Here is a 17,993-nt window from a genome sequence, read left to right on the forward strand (position 1 = left end):
CACGTGCATTTAGAGCCCCTTTACTTCTTAGCAACTAGGTGGAAGGCTTGTGACACACCGTGTAAGTGGTAGGGAAGGTACAAAGTTGTAAGACATTTTCTTCAGTTTGACGTTATTATCTGAGAGAACTCCTGCCCATTGTAACTTTACAGTCTAGTCCAAGGGGCACCCAGGACCGTAAGTTGCACCAATCAAAATACATAAATGTAGTAAAAGATAGAAACAACATGCTCAGGGCATGTACTGGAAGATACAATTACCTCCAAGGGAGGAGATCTTTTAAACTTTCTTGAAAGGGTGTATTTGAACTAGTTTTTGTAGAAAGAATAGCATTAAAGAATAGCACTGTATCCCGGATAAGGGCCAAACTCCTGAGTGAAGCTTGCATGACCCTCCACATGCCTGGGTGTTAGCTTACATGGGTCATGCGAGCTTCACTCAGGACTTTGGCCCTTATCCTGGATACAGTGAGGCACCCCTGGAGGCTTTGTGTAGGAGAATAGTATGATCAGATAAGATGTAGGTGACCCTAGCAGTAACAGAGGGAGAAGGGAGTCTGAACATCGGTTCTGAGACACCGATGAGGGCCTGAACTGGGGCAGAGAGAATGAAAAGGAAAGAACAGATTTGAGGAACTAGATGAGTTCTGTGTTGGGAGGGAAGGGTGAGAATTGAAGATAATAGGGTTGCTTGTATGTAGGTAATCATTTAACAGAACCATAAAAGCAAAGACCACAAAAACAAAATCAGGGCTTGATGTAGCCTGTGTGATTCGTAGATGGTCAGCACGCAGGACCCTTGACACTCATCAATGATTAGGGAGAGAACTCTGGGCTAGAGATCATAGTGCGGTCCTGTTTGGTATTTGGGTGAGAAGTGAATTGGCCTGAGTGGAGGGAATTGCCAGGGAGCTGACGAGCTACGTGAACTTAGCCAGGTTCTGTGCCTTAATCTCCTCACCTCTACTGGGATAAGAGAAACATACCTCGAGGAGTTGTTGGGAGCATTAACTCAGTTAATACAAGTAAATCACTTCAAATAGCGACAGGCAAGCCCATAGGAAGCACTGGGTAAGTTCAGCTGTTAGTAGAATTGAGACAGCCTGGATCAGCGGCAGGTAGCCCACGACATGAGGGGTCCCCGGAGGGAACCCTGGGAGAAATAGGAACAGCAGCATCCCTGACATTCTCTGAGAAACCAGGGGTAGCTGAAAGTATTCTTTTTTTTTTTTTTTTAAGATTTTATTTATTTATTTGACAGACAGAGATCACGAATAGGCAGAGAGGCAGGCAGAGAGAGAGGAGGAAGCAGGCTCCCTGCTGAGCAGAGAGCCCGATGCGGGGCTCGATCCCAGCACCCTGGGATCATGACCTGAGCCGAAGGCAGAGGCCTAGCCCACTGAGCCACCCATGTGCCCCAACTGAAAGTATTCTGAAGTGTAAGCTAACACCCATGCAGAGAAATTCCAGGGGAAATTAGTAAGGCCGGCATTCTCATTCCTCTTTACTAACAAATGAAGAGAGAGAGACAAAACCCCAATGGTCTAGTTAATACACGTCTGGATTTTAACCCAGCAGATTCTCCTGATTCTGCTTCCCAGAAGTCCGAGATGCAGCCTGAATTTCTTCACTCCTAAAGATTTTCCCTGAATTTATTTGGCACAGATAGGTTTGTTTTTTTTTTTTTTTTAAAGATTTATTTATTTATTTATTTATTTGACAGAGAGAAACCACAAGTAGACAGAGAGGCAGCCAGAGAGAGAGAGAGAGAGGGAAGCAGGCTCCCTGCTGAGCAGAGAGCCCGATGCGGGACCTGATCCCAGGACCCTGAGATCATAACCTGAGCCGAAGGCAGCGGCTTAATCCACTGAGCCACCCAGGCGCCCCGGCACAGATAGGTTTTATATAGTTTTGTTTTTCATTTTTTAAAAGATTTTATTTATTTGACAGGGAGAGGCAGGGAGAGAGAGAACATAAGCAGGGGGAGTGGGAGAGGGAGAAGCAGGCTTCCTTCTGAGCAGGGATCCCGATGCAGGGCTCGATCCCAGGACCCTGGGAACGACAGAGCACCCAGATACCCCATGTTTTTATTTTTCTTACCCTTTAAAAAAATCCCTCCTTAACCAAAACCCTTGGCTTTGACATGAAGAGCAAGGATTCTGGAGTCAGGTGGCTTGTCTTCTGTTTCTGGCTCTAATGTGTACTAAGTGTGCAGACTTGTGTTTGTTTTATAGCGCTGAGCTCTACTTCCTTATCAGTAAAGGGGAGGGTATAATAATACCTTATTGTTATTAATATTATGTGAGCTAATCCACTCTACAACAGTGCCTAGCCTGTAACATTTAATAAGAATAGCCGTACAACTTTATTAGTGCTCTGTTTTTTACGACCAGAATATAGATCAGTATTTTCCCTGCATTTTTTTTGAACTGGCCCGATTTTAAAAATCACAAGTCACTAGGAAAAAACAGAACAACAACTCAAAAAAGCCCCACTTATTGGTAGTAGTTGAAAAAATCTACAGGAAACGGGAATTATTTTTAAATTGCACTGTAGTTTATTAAGATTACATGAAGTAACTAGAATTAGTGCTTGGGAAAGAAATGTTCGTAGCCGCATGACTTCTGTAATAAGAGACAAAGAGAAGGGAAGGGAAGAGAGACGGTTGGAAGAGAAAGGAATCGAGTAACAAATCTGTGTTCTCCGTAGGCTATAAGGAAGGCGTATCCGAAAAGGCTTTCTTTCCTAAAGCTGTGACAAGCAAAGTTTTTAAAGATGAGTAAGAGTTGGGACGCCTGGGTGGCCCAGTTGGTTAAGCAGCTGCCTTCGGCTCGGGTCATGCTCCCAGCGTCCTGGGATCGAGTCCCACATCGGGCTCCTTGCTTGGCAGGAGCCTCTGTCTCTGCCTGCCACTCTGTCTGCCTGTGCTCGCTCTTTCCGTCTCTCTCTCTCTTTGACAAATAAATAAAATCTTAAAAAAAAAAAAAAAAGATGAGTAAGAGTTACCCTGACAACGGGATCTCCTTAGGGAGAGCACAGTCTGCACTTGCACGGAGATGACATTTGACACAAACTTGAAGGATAGAGAGGGGTTAGATACATGTGGAGATTAGGGAAGAGAAGTACAAGTACAGGTGGATACAAAATCAGGAGCAAAGAAAAGGAAGTTGGAAACCTGGGTGTTGATACCTGGCAGTGCAGTCTAGCTCCTCCTAGTGTGGTCTGTGGAGTATCAACACCCCCGAAGTCGTGTTAGAAATGCAGCATCTCTGGGTTGACTCTGACCTCCTGAATCAGAATCCACATTTGAAGATCCCTTCGGTGATACAAGAGGACATTAAGCTTTGAGAAGCAATGTTCTAGAATAGATCACTGAGTCTTAAACTTTTTTGAACATTCAGATAATCTAGAGAGTTTTTTCAATGTTTTTTGATGTTGGGCTCCACCCCAAGAAATTCCAAATAAATTGGCATGGGATGTGCCCTGGCTACTGGGGTTTTTCTTTTTGTTTTTTTTTGTTTTTAAAGCCTCCCCAGGTCATTCTAATATTCACCCAAGTTTGAGAACCACTGGAAATTGTGGAACAGAGCTTTTCACTGAAGATTTGTAGGCCCTGAGACTGATTGGGCTGAACTACCAAGAGCTTCCTGAATCAAGCTAAGATAGGTGATTCGTGTTTTTCAGATGGGGACTAGGGACCAAAGAAACGACAATGAAATGGTGGTTCTGGGCACCTTGAGTGGTTCAGTGGGTTAAGCCTCTGCCTTCGGCTCAGGTCATGATCCAGGGTTTTGGGATGGAGTCCCTTATCAGGCGCCCTGCTCGATGGGGAGCCTGCTTCCCCCTCTCCCTCTGCCTGCCTCTCTGCCTACTTGTGATTTCTATCTCTCTCTGTCAAATAAGTAAATAAATTTAAAAAAGAAAGAAAGAAAGAAATGGTGGTTGTAAGCTCAAGCATATGCCTGACTTGAAAATGGGTATGGGAAGTACAACATTCATCTGTGAAATGTAAACTGCCATGAAAATCCACTGTATAGCTGTTTTCCTATACATGAAAAAATTTTTCTTAAAATTAAAAAAGAAATTATAGTGAAATGACTAAAGCCATTTTCTGAGTTGATTTCTACTATCTTTGGGTTTGAAAAACATGCAAAACCCAAAGACAGATTCCTAAATGCAGAGGCTTTTGTCTCAGATGTATTACCTAAACCCACAAAGGGAAAAGGACTCAAATTCTATTTCAGTGGCTCCTGCCCCCTCACTTTTCCATCAGATGGCGCTCTCGTCACAAAAAGGTGCTCATTTTTTTGTAGAACGCTGTACTTGGTATAAATTCTTTGGTCCAATGAATGACGTTCCACACTCTGATTGCATGACCAAGAACAGGAGTGATTTACAAGGGGAGGGGAACTCACTCCCAATCTTTTTTTTTTTTTTGAACTATCACCTGAATCCTACCGGAATATAAATGGGTATAATGAATAGCATTTTTAAAAAGTATAAGAACATATCCAATATTTCTATAAAACATAAAATTTGCTTGCCTTAAGATGATAAGAGGAAGACCTTGCTTCTTATTGCAAGATTAACCTGGGCAACTGGATTGGCTTTTGGAAGAGAGGATGCAAAATAATTTCAACTGGGTCGTAATGGTTGCATTACATAAATTTCCTAAAATTATCAGACTATATTTATAATAGATAAATTGTATGGCATATATATTATATATCAGTTAAGCTGCACAGAGTGTGGGCAGCGCGGGGAGGGCTTCAACTAGAGAAGATTGCTGAGGATCCTCCCTAGGAAGACAGAGGAAGAACACCGGGGTAACCTTATCATAGGGCCATCTAAGAACCCTGGTGCCCAGAAGTTAAGGAGTAAGTGGTAGTAACAGGGGTGAAAATCCTTTACTAGGATTTGCCCACTTTCTGGGACACGGTCTGGCCAAATGAGTCACTTTCCTTCTCTACCACCTCTGCAGAGTCATGGGAGGAGGGGGGCAATATAGAAATCACCCCAGAAGGAATTGATTGACGCTCTGATGTTCTTGGCTCCAAGCATTAGTGACCTGGGGCATGGAGGTTAGTAGCAGTTTTCATACAAAAAAAGGAAGCAAGAACCTAGTAGAACAGACAGAGGAAGTGCTGTACGAACATGTTGACCTAAACCAAGGTATTCTGGGTGATCCATCTTAAAGGAAAAGAAACTTGTCTGGGGTAAGTAAATAACCTCAAGGTCACCGAGGACACAAAGGCCCCAACAGAAGCAAGTTTCTGAAGGTGTCCCTACACCTGGAGAAATAGTCTGCTCCTTACTAATGAGTGAGCTTGGCTGTTCCTAAAATTGTTCTTGCCTTACTCAGGTTTTTTCTTGGGGCTAGAATCTGTTCTCGGGCCAGCATTCAAGCATGTTATCTTTTTACCCTGAAAGAGGAGGATGGACTATACTCAGAAACCTTTGTTTTATGAAGAAAGAGTGCATAGCAAAAATTATTGGTTTATTTTGACCGTATTGACTGGTGATAAAACACTGATACTTTATGCCGTGATGATCCAGTAAGACAAGATGTTGTCAGCCCCCATAAAGAAGCTCAAATACAATGAGTCGATCTTGTCGTGACTGATGTGGGCAGGAGGAGGGAAAGTATTCTTCGCAGCAACGCAAGACGGTCTTTAATTTTAATTTGTGCACAGAAAAGCCAATTTCAGAGTAATGAAGGAATGATGCTGTTCTCCCTTTTTGAAAGATGAGTTGCACTTTGGGGAGTGAACACTTATTATAAAATCTACGGGTGTTACTGAAATAATCTATCCGGAGTCCGTGTCCCTAGTCCTTATGCCCATGAGAACCCCAGACTGCTGATATTTTGATGTTGATGGAAATCCCAGACAGCACCTCTGTCAGCCTTCTCATTTTACCGCTATGACAAGGTCCAACAGGCTGGAAGTGGCTTTCCCAAGTACCTGAGTGACCTGATCAGAGCTGGCAGCCCTGAAGAGGGTCTTTTCCTACTTAACCTCAAAAAAGACAAATCCAGTGAGGAGTGTGCTGTGGAGGGCATGGGGTTACCTAGAAAAAGTCACTGCCTTCAAAGGGCTCTCAGGTACCCCTCAGGGCTTTGTCCTAGCAGATCGCCTTGGTTAACAGAGTCTTGTGAAACCCCCCACGTTAGAAAGTGGACGCCCCACCCCATTCTCTCAGGCTTTTCTGTTGAATGGCAGGAAGGCTTAGGCAAATTCCTGAAACAAAACAAAACAAAAAACAAAAATGGAAGACAAGCAAGCAAGCTAACCTCACTACCTATTGTCTCTCTTTCCACAGGATCATGTGTTTTTACTGCCAGTATTGAGAAATTCATGGAAGATATGTCAGCAGGAAGTAGAAATTCACGGAGAAGGGTGTGTGTGTTTGCCGCTTCCACACATTAATGGCATGATTTTTTTTTTTATGCAAAAAGAAAAAAAAAAGAAAACTACCCACATTTTAATTTAGCATGAGCCAATTTACAGAGCATGGAAATTCACTTTCATTCCCGGGATTGGCGCGTGTGCAATTAGCAATGCAGTGTATATACAAGAAGCCATGCTGTTAACAGTTTATCTTAAGTAATTTGGTGTCATTTACAAAAGGAAGAAATTCCTGCCGCCAGAAGGGACAGAAGACGGGACGATGAAATCACAGAAAAACACTAAAATTACTAACTCCACAACAGCTCGCCTTATTTTTCTTGGACCCAACTGTCAGGGTATAAACACTATTTGTTTCTTTTTTAAAACATCTATAGTTTTGCTGTAAATAATAACACTGTATAAATTCTAACAGAAAAATAGAATAAATGTTGATAAGGCACTGCCTCTTAGAACACAAACAGAATATTGCAAATGCATTTAACGTACTAGGGGTCTCAAGTGACCACCCTAGAGGACGGGGGAGGGGTTTTTGGGTGGGGGAATATTCACTGATTCTTGTATATTAGCAATTATAATGTTTGTATATGCAAAACTGCTAGCTTGATTTTAAAAAAAGAAGAACAACAAATCTTTAAAATCTGCTGCAAATTTAAATAATTCCCCAAATGAGGAATTCTGTAGTTCTGTGAAAAAATTTTTTCTTCAGAATACTAATATTTTGATGCATGTGTATCACCTTATTTTGATTAAATCTTTTCCAATTTTGCAAACACTACAGTATACTGCAACACAGAAGATTTTATCTGTAAACACAAAGCCCTTCATCTAATATTTGTTGCTATTGCCAATTTTTCAATGAAATGACCTAAAAATGAAAAAAAAAACAACCCTATATGGTAGTTGCTTTAGGGGGAGGGGGGTGCTGTTAGTGCTTAAAAGGGGGTAATGCTTGCCGCTTTAGAGGTGGATGGTGCTCATAAGAGGCCCCAGTTGGGGGTAAAATTTAAAATGGACTGAACCGGGATTCGTAGCTAGTAGAATGGCAGCACGCTGTACCATTACTACTGTATCGTGTACTGGCTATAAGACGTAGACACCTTTGAATAAGGCAATCATTTGTAACCATTCTAGCAGTGTCATATTAGGTTAATAAGGCTGCTGTGTTTTCAAGGGCATTTTTATTTGGGTTTTGGTGAAATCCTTTAATTTGTTGATTATATTCATATAAAATCAGCATTCATTGACACATAGCTCTAATGACATATGTATGAAAAACCATACACTGGATGACCTAGTCGATTATTTAAGCATAAAATAAATTGTGTTAAACTCTTCACCCATCTGTGCTCTGCAGTGTCCTTGTGTTCTCTGGCAAAAGGTAACCGGCTGACTCCTGGGCGTCTGGCCTCCCCAGCCCCCTCCCCACTCCTGTTCCAGCCTCTGCCTGTGGGGTCACTAGAGTCCCTAACGTTCAGTTGCGCCCTGCAAACTCCCAGTTTACAGAACTTCTGTGCATTTCACAGAGGAGCCAGGAATTAAAGATTAACTGATCTTTGCCCTCGTCTGGTTTGTGCTGTTCCCAGAATATTGGGGAACTGGGGCTATTGCAACCGCATGTCTGCAAGTTGTACATGGACCCTTCCAGCCAGCATCCAGTATGCCGCTGCTTTTAGCCCCTAAAACACTCATTTGCCGTTGGCATTCATTGTCAGTGCTTGTAAGTGGGGACATTTCACATGATAACCCAGATTCCCACCTTCCCCTAAGATGCAAGATTTGACAACAGCCCTCATTTCCAGATGGCATCAACCAGGTGTGTGGGGTCCAGGTGACAGGGAAGCCGCCCACCCCTTAACGTTTGTGGGCCCTGACCGGCCTGGTACGTACTGGAATCTGCAGTCAGACCCTACATGATAAATTCAACAGGGGCAGTGACCGTGGCTGTTTTAATTGGCATTCTAGCCCAGAACCTGTCGTGGTGACACCAGCAATTCTCCCTGCTAAAATTGGAACCCTCACTACATGCTCCGCTGTATAAGAACGCTGCTTGGAGGAGCTCAGTCCTCCTAACCACCTTATGAGGTAGGTACGGTCTCTGGTAGTAGTTGGCCCCATACCAGTAGTACATGGGTGCCTGGAGCTGTCTGACAGCATCCCGTATTTCTGTCCATTAAGGATGGTTGCCGATGGGACGCCTGGCTGGCTCAGTCAGTGAAGCATGTGACTGTTGATCTCGGGGTGGTGAGTTTGAGCCCCACATTGTGGGTAGAATTTATGCTTAAAAAAAAAAAAAATTGCTGAATCAGATGAGTTGTTTCCAAAAAGGATTCAGTATCAGTGCAGAACACATGTACAGAGAGTCTACTCTACCTGAATAATGGGGCTAGACCACATTTGCCTGACATCCCAAACAAACAGAAAGTGCCTCTACATCTGCACCAAGATCGTCTTATGAGGAGCAAACTCAGAGCCCTGAGAAGCTTAAACACACAAAAAAAAGATTCCCCCAAAGCTTCTCTTTGTAAAACTGAGATCGGAATTCAGATAGTCTAACTTCCCACCTAAGAATTCTGGATTTCTGACTCCCAGTCCTGGGCACTCACACATTTATCCTGAATTGGAAACTCAATGAAGTATACTTATCTGTATTAAGTAATTATTAATATTACGTTTATATCATGAAAAACGTGACTGCAGCTCAAGAAAAAGCTCATTTGAGCTCAGAAGTAACCAAAATAGGAAAATAAAGATTTTATTTGCATTTATATGTGTGTATGTATATATTTACATGTGTGCATTGATTGAATATATACATTATATATTCCTACTAGTGTTTGGCCTGCAGACTTATAAAAATGTATTTAAGCTTTTCCTTGACTGACTTTGCTGCTTAAAAAAAAAAAAAAAGAAAGAAACGATAGCTTTCTGATATTTGCTCTGTGTTTCATTTTATATTCTTAGCAAACTCCTGAGTTTTTTAAACTGAAGCGTATTATCATATCATATTGCCAAGTTATGGCAATGTACTGTGCATCGCTCTTTCTCCATTTCTAAGAGGGATCCACTTCACCAGACACAGAAGCATCTGTGTTTCTCCAGGACATATAAAAAATTGCTCATTTCCCTTATTATTATGGGTATCAGGTTACATTTGGCTGTGCAGCAGGGATATGTGGTAAGTTCAGAAATAGAAATCGCAGAAATAATAACTCATTCTTTGAGTCTCCAAAGAAATCAGAATCCAAAACCTAACTTCCTATCTGGATGTCTTCGTATTTTTGGTTTGTTAAAGAGGCCCTAAGAGAGGAAAGGGTGTATAATTTTACCCTTGTCACCTGGCACTGCTTCTCTTTCATGAAGTCAGGACCAAATGGTCCATAAGCAAATACTTGTTTTTTAAGATTTTATTTATTTATTTGACAGACAGAGATCACAAGTAAGCAGAGAGGTGGGCAGAGAGAGGGGGAAGCAGACTCGCCACTGAGCCAAGAGCCCAACGCGGGGCTCAATCCCAGGACCCCGGGACCATAACCTGAGCCAAAGGCAGAGGCTTTAACCCACTGAGCCAACCAGGTGTCCCCATAAGCAAATATTTTTGACATTGAGCTACAAGTCAAACTTCAAAAGACTTCTTTCAATAATGGTGACAAGAAGCAATGGTGTAATTTACTTGTGTGGTAACGTGGCTGACAACGTACCAATACAAAATTAAGAACAGAACAGACTCTGAGGAACACCCTTGGTAGTCAGTCCAATAGTCTTTACTTCTTTAAAAGGATTAAATGCAGACAGTTCAAAAAAGGGCATAATTCTAAAGACCGGTGGGACCCACTAGGCTGTAAGAGGCACCCAGGAAACAAAATCTGCCAGAACTTTTTTTTTTTTTTTTAAAGATTTTACTTATTTGAGAGAGAGCATAAGCAGAGGAAAGGGAAAGAGGGAGAAGCAGGCTCTCTGCTGAGCAGGGAGCCTGATAGGGGACCCAGGACCCTGGATCATGACCTGAGCCAAAGACAGCTCCTTAACCAGCTCAGCCACCCAGGCATCCCCCTGCCAAGACTTTTGGTCCAGGACCATGTCAGAACTTGTTGTTATCCCAGAAGCGCTCTCCCTGTCTCCTTTCCCCTGACATCCTCAGTTGCTACTTCCCTTCTGACCCCTAAGTCAAGCAAGGGCATAACTCTGGGAACTGGGAAAGGACAGTGATTTACCAGTTATTTTTTAAGTTTTTATTTATGTATGTCAGACTGTGAGAGAGAATAAGCAGAGGGAACAGCATAGGGAGAGGGAAAAGCAGGCTCCCCACAGAGCAGGGTGCTGAAAGTAGGTGGGGCTGGATCCCAGGACACTGAGATCCTGACCTGAGCCGAAGGCAGACACTTAACTGACTGAGCCACCCAGGCGCCCCTGATTTGCTGGATTTTTTAAAAGACCCAGTCCCACCGGGTCCTCGTGCTAAACTGCACTTCCTGGGGCAAGGATCCAGTTTTGTTCTCTGCGGTATCCACAGCACACAGAATACTGCTTGACACCCCACAGGCAGGTTGAGTGCCTGAATGAACGAATCCACAACACATCAGAGGTCCCAGAACAGTAAACAGGAGAGGTTACTGCATGCACCATCATGTGCACTATTTTCTATACAGGTTCAACCAAACTGGAGATTGAAGGAAGGCATAGCTTTCGATTCTCCTGATTTCATTCCCCAAGGACTAACCTGCTCTGGGGCAGGCTCTGGGTGGCTCAGTCATTAAGCATCTGCCTTTGGCTTGGGTCATGATCCCAGGGTCCTAGGATGAAGCCCCACACTGGGCGAGCTCCTCAACAGGAAGTGTGCTTCTCCGTGTCGTACTCCTCTTGCTTGTATTTCCTCTCTCACCGTCTCTGTCAAATACATGAATAAAATCTTAAAAAAAAAAAAAAAAAGGACAAATCTGCCCTTTCCAGTTGCACCGTGCCCTTATTAGCCTCAAAGCCTTAAAGAATTAGACTCAAGGGACGCCTGGGTGGCTCAGTGGGTTAAGCCGCTGCCTTCAGCTCAGGTCGTGATCTCAGGGTCCTGGGATCGAGTTCAGCGTCGGGCTCTTTGCTCAGCAGGGAGCCTGCTTCCCTTCCTCTCCCTCTGCCTGCCTCTCTGCTTACTTGTGATCTCTCTCTGTCAAATGAATAAATAAAAAATCTTTAAAAAAAAAAAAAAGAAAAAAAAAGAATTAGACTCAAGTATCCCCGTGCCTCCTGCACAAACAGCACAGTCCCACTGCTGAGCTGGCTCTCTTTCCCATGGTCAGAGCTATCGTCCTTGTCCTTGCCACAAACAAGCCACTGAGAAACCTAGCAAGAGTGTGGAGAAGCCATCCTGAACCCTTGTTTCTGAAAAAGGCAGCTTGGTCTCCTCTCTTTCAAACGTGATAGTCAGATTTTTTTTAAAGTCTCGCTACCTCAAGATTCCTACCCCATTGCTGTTGTGTTTGCTGGGCAGGTAAAGGCCCAGAAGGTCCAGAAATTATACCCTAGAAATCCTGGGGCCATATCCAGTTTGCAGAGAGATTTTGTTTGGATTACATGAAGTTTGAAGAAAGATGGCCAGCATTTCTTAAAAATCAGATTTTAAGGGCACCTGGATAGCTCAGTGGGTTAAGTGACTACCTCTTGATTTGGGCTCAAATCATGATCTTGGGGTCATGGGATCGAGCCCTGCATCAGGCTCCAAGCTCTGTGAGGACTCTGCTTCGGCTTCTGTCTCTGCTTCTCCCTCTGCCCCTCCCACCGCTCACACTCTTGCACACTCTCTCTCTTAAAATAATTTTTTTTTTAAAAATCAGATTTTAAATGAAAAATAAATAGTGAGTTCTCTTTAAAATCTAAAGAAGTGATAATGCTATTTCTGAAATTCTTTCTAACAACCACCTAGAGCAAAACTGCACATACCACCTTTGGACAGGCATGTGTTTCACAAACACTCACCATGGCCCTTCCTTGTCCTATTGGGTCTAAGCCCAGTCGACTTTATTCTTGTCTATTCAGTCTCAGTTTGGTCTCACTAGAAGAAAGAGAAAGCAAACTGATGTGATCCTGCTTAAATTCTTCCCTTTGTTTTTGGCAAACCAAATCTCTACCTCATTTTCATCCTCTCTCTCAGTTCCTGGTGGAGGATGATGGAATAAGGGCATGAGGAACTGTGAAGAGAAAGAGGGGTCACGTGGCTCTCCAGACCCACCCACCCAGCCATTTGGCTCAGCAACATTCTGTACTGGCCACTTTCTAGGGGCTCTCCTGGGTGCAGGACGCCACAGTTCCCTGCCCCTGCCTTCAAAGGAGCATGAAAACAGCTTCTGTGTGCAGTCAAAATTGAGGCCCCCTCAGGAAAAAACCCTATGATGACTTGTGGCAATGAAATCGGTGTAGGACCCTGTATGGAGCGAATGCTGGAGGACGAGGAGAGACCGTGCAGAGGGAGAGAACAGCCCTGTGGCCGCTGAGTGTGGCCATGGTGCTTTCATATCACGCCTGCTGGTCGTAATCCAAGGAGACTCAAGGGCTGATGAAAATAGCAATTCAGCAGAAAACTTTATTATTTATTTTTTTAAGACTTTATTTATTTATTTGAGTGAGAGAGAGAGAGACAGAAGGAGCAGGGGGAGGAGCAGAGGGGGGAGAAGCAGACTCCCCACCGAGCAGGAAGCCTGACCTAGGGCTCAATTCCAGGACCCTGGGATCAGACCTGAGCTGAAGGCAGATGCTTAACTGACTGAGCCACCTGGGCACCCCTCAACAGAAAACTTTTAACACACCTCAAAGTTATTTGATCAACTCTACAAGAGAATACAAGCCCATTGGACTTCTAGAGAGTCTGGATTTCGGTGAAATTAGTTGAAACTTTAAATTCATGCATGATGTTTTTCAGCTTCTGTCTATGAAGTTCTTCCTAGCTCTGACCTCTTCACAAAGCCTCCCCTGTTGATGCCAACTCACCCTGGCAACTCAGGTAAACTAAATGGCTATCCCATGATTCTGCACTCAAGTCTCCTACCTTGACAGTTTCTCTGTCAGTGTCTTGCTCTTCAAGAACAAGGACTCTATTCTCCACATCCCAGGAGCAGACATGGACACACAGTAATAAATACTCAGCTTTGCATTTCTAATTATTTACTAGTCCTCTCTGATGAAGTCTCGGCAGATTCAGCTCTGTAGCAGTGCACACTGATGGCTCAGAAGGGTACACACCCCAGCCTCCAGAAGTCAGTGCTTGGGTACAGTCAAGGGAAGAGGTAGAGCTGCCTCACAGCTTGGCTTGCTAACACTGTACTGTAGTCAGTGTGACCTGTCTGCATAGAACCTAAAGGAAGAAGTAAATAAATGGTATCTAAGAAAAAGCCTGTGGAACTTTAATCTTGAAGGTCAAGGCTATCCAATGTCAGCAGGTAGGTAGATGATGAATGGGTGGATGGATGGATGGATGGATGGAGTGGTGGTAGCTGAGCATGGCTAGATTTAGAATAACTATCCTGCTTCTGGCTACGGTAAAACTTTGAGTACTCAAGTTCCATAGCCCAAAGACACTCTCAAATATCTGTGGGCACTTAGGCAGATCATCTAAATTAGACAAAGAGGTCATGGTAGACTGTGTTATATATAAGTTATTGTCTGCCTCTTCCTGTAGGCGACTGCCCTCCAGACCCATCGCTTTCACCTTAACTGTGTAACTTGCTTTGGCCAATGAAAGAGGAGCAGACGCTCTAAGAGCTAGTGCTTTCTTCTTCATGCTCCCCCTCCTCCTAGTTCAATACCAGGGATGGTCCCCCAGAGAGGCTGCTTCCAGACCCTGTACTCGAGTGAAGGTGATGTGGAGCCGAGACACAGTTGCCCCACAACGGACAAGTGATGTGAGCAAGAAATAGACCTTTCTAGTAAGAGTCTGAGATTTGTCAGTCATCTGTGACCACAGCATGACCTGGGATTAATACACAAGTCAGGGAGAAGACTTTAAGGGGTGTTGAATACCAAGTAAGCATATTCTCCTTCTAAGTTTTGAAAATGTTGGCAGTTGGGGCACCTGGGTGGTTCAGCTATTTAAACATCTGCCTTTGACTAGGTCATGATCCCAGCGGTTACATTGGGGAATTACTGCTCAGTGGGGAGCCTGCTTCTCCTTCCCCCACTCCTCCTGTTTGTGCGCCTGCACGCATGCTCTGTCAAATAAATAGATAAATCTTTAAAAATATATATATATATAAAGTAGAATAAAATGTCAGCAATTAATTTGATTTTTTCCCATATTGCGTAGGTCAAACCAAACATCCCTGTGAGCCGCCGCTCTTCAACCTCTACCACTGACTCTTGGCATTTGTAGAACAGACATGCACCTGGATCACACTATATAAATTTATTAACGTGTGATTTTTAATTATACACTATAAAGTTGGTGTACATAAGCAAGTAATTTAATTCCTGAGTCAGTCTGAGGGATTACCTAACATCCCCACCTCAGAGCAGCTCCAGTGTGCTCTAAGTACCTTTCAAGTGCTAACACTCTCATTAAGGGTCTATAGGAGGTCCGTGGCTTTTTAACCCTCATTTTATTGCTTATTAGTGAGGAGCTGATCTTCCCTTGCGCACCTGGGCCTGAGGGGGCTCCTGGCCCCCTCCACGGCCACACTGAGCCTTCCCTCTCAGGCCCCCGCAGATCAGCAAGAAAGCGTGTCCACGAATCGCTCTTCGTCTGAGAATTCTCAGTTGCCTGCCCAGTCACATAGGGCACCAGATCCAGAATATAAACCAACTGTGTTACTAAGCTTTACTTCAGCTGACTTTTTTTTTTTTCTTTTTTAACATGCAGCAAGGCTTTTTTGAGAAGGAAGTGGTGCACAGATTTACAATCTGGTGCAAGTTCCTTGTTGCAGATTGATGCTCCGCGTCGCACAGCTCTGGCAACGCCAGCTTTCTTTTCTGTTCCTCAAAAGTGCCAAGTTCCTCCTCATCTCCTTCCCATCCCATTTGTCCTCTGCCAGGGAACCTCTCATTTCCATCCCCAAATGTCGCCTCCTCAGGCCTTCCCTGCACCCCTCTCTGGCTCCCCCGTTACCCCGTCACACCACCATATTTATTATCCTCATCACATCACCAGTCACATCACCCTTTCCTCTGTAGACTAGTTTCCTGTCCGTATCCTTCGCTCTCTCCAAGGCGTCCAACGCAAGACCTCGCGCTAGCAGCGCTCGGACGTTTGTTGAATAAATAGACAAGGGACGGACGGAAGTACAAACAAGGATGGCTCAGGACACATTCCGTACACATCTCTATGTGACAAGGAAACATGGCAACACCTGCCGTGACTCACTGTGAAAGATCAGAAAGACTTCAGCAGGCCTTTGAGGGTGTGCTCCACACCCAGCGAAGACTCGCTGAGAAGAGTTTTAGACTCAGCTTCCCCTCTAAGCATTTTATGAGAGCTTTGTTACAACCGTCAGGTGTCATCGTGGTGTTTTTCCGTCCTGTGCTGAGGACATGTGATGGGAAGGTTGTTAGAGTCATCTGGTGTGTGTCACAGCATCAGATCTTCCAATGACTCTTTGAATCACCCAAACGCACAGCACAGCCCCTGTTAAACTGGTATTAGACAAATGAGCCATCTTCCCGGATGAAGCAAGAGTCTTGCTGGCGGGACAAAAATGGAAAATGGCTGCTCACACAGCCGAGGGACCACGTTGTACAATGGCTACCACTCTCCCTACCCTGGTAGGGCCAAGCTAGAACTGGAATCTGAATTCTCCCAGGGCTTCACATGGTTAAAAAATCAGATGCCACAGGGCCTGATGCAAGGAGTGAGAAGGGATAGGGCCTGAGAGCACATGCCCCAGTTAAAACCACAAGTGAGTTCTCACGAGAACTGTTGAACAATGCAGGAAGGCAGGCCCAGTTTTTGTCAGCACTTCGGTTTTTTCAAGAGACGCTGGAAATCTAAATGAGAAGAAGGCAGTGGGCTAGGGATACATAGGAGTATAGTATCTAACAGACCCAACTTCAACGCTATTTAACTTGCCCATGCTATGTCCAAGTCACTGTCCTAGATATCCTTATATATCCTAGATAGAACCATTTCTCAAAAATGAAAAAAGCAAGAACCGGAATCCATAGACTCAAGAGGCTTTATTTAACTTTGTCAGAAAAGCAAGGTATGTTCTTAGAACATAAGATGATACGGGGAGGGCTTTGGATTAAATAAGTGAGTGTGTATGGAGCCCACTGATGATCCTGACACGCGGGAAATGCCGCAACTGTCAGCTCCGACGATGATTGTTATGAGCCTTAAAAGTATGATTACATTATCCTGACAACCGTGATCGCAGGATTGTCCTTGACAAAGTGACCTGAGAAGGCCGGGCAGAGTCTGCGCAAGTCGGGCCCTCAGCAAACACCCGCGGAAGGGTGGACTGCTGGGAGAAGGGGCTGGGACTTGAGAAACGAGCGGAATTTCAACATGTCGAGAAAGGAGGCCGGGACTAAAGGAACAAAGAGGCTGGAAGGATGAACACATCCCTGAAGCGGGAGCAAAGCTGGTTTGGGTCAGAACTTCAGGAGAAAGCACAGGAGGCCAGGGTGGAAGGAGACACTCAGCAGGAGACACTCAGCAGGAGAGCTCAGGCGGCCCGCGCAGACCCCATGTGGACCGCAGTGGGCACCTGAACGCCTCCTAAAGCCCGCTGGGCCCTGCCGACTGGATGGTGCAAGTCACAGTCGGCCAAATCAGCCAAAAGAGAGACTAGTTCTTAAGAGCAGTCCCAAATTTGGAGATGTTGAGGACCTGGAGAATGGTTTCGTGTGCTTACATGCTTTTATTTATTTATTTAAAGATTTTATTTATGTATTTGACAGAAAGAGACAAAGAGAGAGAGGAAACACAAGGGGGGAGTGGGAGAGGGAGAAGCAGGGCTCCCCGCTGAGCAGGGAGCCCGATGCGGGGCTCTATCCCAGGACCTGGGACCATGACCTGAGCCGAAGGCAGACACTTAACGACTGAGTCACCCAGGCGCCCCTTTACATGCTTTTACATAATTTATATCATGCCGTACTAGTTAAATGGCCTCAGACAAGTTACTTAACCTTTATATTTCTTCATCTGGAAAATGGGGGTGGTAGTTTTATCAACCGCAAATAGTGGAAATGAGATCTTTCAAGTAAAACACTTCAAAAAGTATCTGACGGAGAGGAAAGTGCTCCATAAGCGTTACCTATTTTTTTATTATTTGTGGGGGTGTATTATGCTGAGAGGTGAGAGAGAGGAAAATGCCTTGCCTGGGCCTCTGTGGTTCGTGAGTCGTGGTGTAGGCGGGAGGCCCATGACACAACCTTTCATGTCTGGGATGCTTCATGTGGCTCCAGAGACCAGGGGATGGACACCTACTCTGGGGCTATGCAGTCTAGCCCCAGCCGCATTACCCTCCAAGGCCCCAGCAGCCTGCTCTCTCCCACCCTTGCCCCTGGACAGGTAGGTCTCCATCCCCAGCCCATAGACAAAAAGTGAGCCTCCTTCCAGGAAACCAGCAGTGTCCCTCCTCCCCCACCCACGCCCCCCCCCATCACCAGC

The 17,993-nt window shown here is 44.7% G+C and overlaps 1 protein-coding gene across 6 annotated transcripts in view; it reads left to right on the forward strand.

The window, feature by feature from the left end:
* The window catches only part of ANK3 (ankyrin 3), a 671,415-nt gene extending 663,666 nt beyond the window's left edge, over positions 1–7,749 (forward strand). For all 6 annotated transcript variants that reach the window (XM_045069902.1, XM_045069903.1, XM_045069904.1 and 3 more), the window contains one exon: positions 6,321–7,749. The gene's annotated coding sequence lies outside the window, so the exon portion shown is untranslated. The remainder of the gene's footprint in view (positions 1–6,320) is intronic.
* The last annotated feature ends 10,244 nt before the right edge of the window (positions 7,750–17,993 follow it).

The sequence above is a fragment of the Mustela putorius genome, unplaced genomic scaffold (assembly GCF_011764305.1).
Source record: "Mustela putorius furo isolate JIRA1106 unplaced genomic scaffold, ASM1176430v1.1 tig00003949_pilon_pilon_pilon, whole genome shotgun sequence".
Taxonomy (NCBI): Eukaryota; Metazoa; Chordata; class Mammalia; order Carnivora; family Mustelidae; genus Mustela; species Mustela putorius.